This window comes from Crocuta crocuta, unplaced genomic scaffold (assembly GCF_008692635.1).
Source record: "Crocuta crocuta isolate KB4526 unplaced genomic scaffold, BGI_CrCroc_1.0 scaffold978, whole genome shotgun sequence".
Lineage (NCBI taxonomy): Eukaryota > Metazoa > Chordata > Mammalia > Carnivora > Hyaenidae > Crocuta > Crocuta crocuta.
The window spans coordinates 795,600-798,795 of record NW_027530876.1 but is presented as its reverse complement, the minus strand read 5'-3'; the positions used below and the strand labels follow the sequence as shown (position 1 = coordinate 798,795).

Here is a 3,196-nt window from a genome sequence, read left to right as displayed (position 1 = left end):
TCCTTCACAGCTTTGGAAGATTTGGGGGGGCATTTTGGCTGGCTGCTCATCATTTTCTCTTTGTAAGAGCATTTTCTGGAGTGGTCCGTTTGCTGGACTAAATGCTCTAATCAAAAGATATGGGTTATCAGAATGGATTAAAAAAAAGACCCATCTATATACTGCTTACAAGAGACTCATTTTAGACCTAAAAACACCTCTATATTTAAAGTGAAGGGATAGAGAACCATCTATCACGTTAATGGACATCAAGAGAAAGCTGGAGTAGCCATACTTATATCAGACAAATAGATTTTAAACTGAAGACTGTAACAAGAGATGAAGAAGGGCACTATATCATAATTAAGGGGTCTATCCAATAAGAAGACCTAACAACTGTAAATATTTATGCCCCCAACTTGAAACACCCAAACATATAAGTCAATGAATAACAAACATGAAGAAACTCATTGATGATAATACAAGAATACTAGGAGACTTCACACCCCACTTCCAGCAATGGACACATTACCTAAGCAGACTATCAACAAGGAAACAACGGCTTTGAAAGACACACTGGACCGGATGGACTTAACGGATATATTTACAACATTTCATCCTAAAGCAGAATATACATACTTCTCGAGTGCACATGGGACATTCTCCAGAATATGTCACCTACTGGGACACAAATCAGACCTCAACAAGTACAGAAAGATCAAGATCATACCACTCATATTTGCAGACCACATGCTATGAAACTTGAGGTCAACCACAAGAAAAAATTTGGACAGACCACAAATATATGGAGGTTAAAGAACATACTAAAGAATGAGTGGGTTAACCAGGAAATTCAAGAAGACATAAAAGAAATACATGGAAGCAGATGAAAATGAAAACACGACAGTCCAAACCCTTTGGGATACAGCAAAGGTGGTCATAAGAGAGAGGTATATAGCAATACCAGCCTACCTCAAGAAGCAAGAAAGGTCTTAAATACACAACCTAATCTTAAACCTAATAGGAGCTAGAAAAAGAACAGCAAATAAAGCCTAACGACAGCAGAAGGAGGGACATAATAAAGATTAAAGGGGAAATAACTAATATAGAAACAAACAAACAACAGTAGAACAGACTGATGAAACTAAGAGCTGGTTCTTTGAAACAATTAATAAAATTGAAAAACACCTAGAGAGACTTTTCAAAAAGGAAAGAGAAAGGACCCAAATAAAATCATGAATGAAAGAGGAGAGATCACAACCAACACCACAAAAATACAAACAATTGTAAGAGAATACTATGAAAAATTATATGCCAACAAACTGGACAATCTGGAAGAAATGGATAAGTTCCTAGAAATATATAAACTACCAAACTGAAACAGGAAGAAATAGAAAATTTGAACAGACCGATAACCAGCAAAGAAATTGAATCAGTAATCAAAATCTCCCAACAAACAAAAATCCAGGGCCAGAAGGCTTCTCAGGGGAATTCTACCAGATATTTATTTATTTTGTATTAAAAATTTTTTAATGTTTATTTTTGAGAGAGAGAGAAAGAGAGAGAGAGAGAGACAGAGAGAGAGACAGAGACAGAGCATGAGCAGGGGAGGGGCATGGAGAGAGGGAGACACAGAATTTGAAGTAGGCTCCAGCCTCTGAGCCGTCAGCACAGAGCCTGACTTGGGGCTTGAACTCAACGAACTGTGAGATCATGACCTGAACCAAAACCAAGAGTCAGATGCTTAACCAACTGAGCCCCCCAGGCGCCCCCCAGGCATTTAAAGAAGAGTTAATACCTATTCTTGGGGCGCCTGGGTGGCTCAGTCGGTTAAGCATTTGAAATGCTGCTATGAACTGGCTCCTGATGAACTGGCTTTCAACAAATGCCTGGGGGACATCTGCATTTGGGTGTCAGTCGAGTCCTTGAAGCAGGTCCAAACCGTCCCCTTGCCTCATATTTCCAGTCTGCGCGACAGCACCATCGGTTATGTTACTGTGCACGCCGGAGCCACGTGAACGGATCCACCACATTCTCCGTCGCCGTGTTTCCCCCCCGGCCACTCTGTCTCCAGTACCTTTCTGCTTCTCCAGGAGCACCGTCCTCGACACACGGGACAAGCGTTCCCTGGCTCTTCCCTAAACGACGGTGCTAAAAGCCACATGGCCTCTGTCCTCTGGCCCATCCTTCCTGGTGCCCAAATGAAGAACCTCGAAGTTTATGGAATATTCCAAACCCAGGGAGAATGTAGAGGATAACATGATCAGCGCTGTATACCTACCCCCAGCTTTCTCACATCTTAACATTTACCAAATTTGCTTCAAATGTTATTTTGTTAAGAAGTAAAACTTTAATGTTTATTTCTGAGAGAGAGAGAGAGAGAGGGAAACTGAGTACAAGCAGGGGAGGGGCAGAAAGTGAGGGAGACACACAATCAAGAGCAGGCTGCAGGCTCTGAGCTGTCAGCACAGAGCCCGATGAGAGGCTCGAACCCACGAACCGTGAGATCATGACCTGAGCCGAAGTCGGGCGCCCTTTAGAAGGGTCACTTGAGCTCTCACACTATCCCTTCCCAACCCCACCCCCCTTCCACCCATCTCGCTATCTTCATTGGGACCTTATCTTTTTCATGCATGTTTTTATACTTTTACAACTTCTACACATAGCCATAAACAACTGGTTAGTGATGTTCTGTTTGTGTTTTTAAAGGGGTCTGCTGAGATATAAGTTACATGCCATGAAACGCACCATTTTAACTAGATGTTTCAATGACTGTTAGTACATTTGCTAAGTTGTACGACCATTACCGCAATTCAAGTTTTTGTTTTTGTTTTAGCAACAGCTTTATTGAGATATCATTCACATCCCCATAAAATTCACCCGTTTACAACCAGTGGTTTTCAGTGTATTCATGCAGTTTGCAACCATCACCACTGTCTCATTCCAGAACATTGTCATCACTCCAAAAAGAAACCCCACCCCATGAGCAGTCATTCCCCACTTGCTCCCCACCCTCGGCTGCCAGGAACTACTCATCTGTTCCCATCTCTATGGATTTGCGTCTTCTGGACGTTTCATATAAATGGACTCACACAACATGTGGTCTTTTGTGACCGCTCCATCCCTGTAACCGACAGATTTGTATGGAATGATTGCTGCTTGCCAAACACTGATGCTGGGGATTTATATGGGATTTAACAGCAGGCACGGATAACTT

General features: G+C 42.1%; 1 protein-coding gene across 1 annotated transcript in view; it reads left to right on the top strand.

Moving 5' to 3' along the window:
* TEX28 (testis expressed 28) overlaps positions 1-3,196 on the top strand; it is a 9,277-nt gene that overhangs the window by 4,394 nt on the left and 1,687 nt on the right. The window lies entirely within an intron of this gene.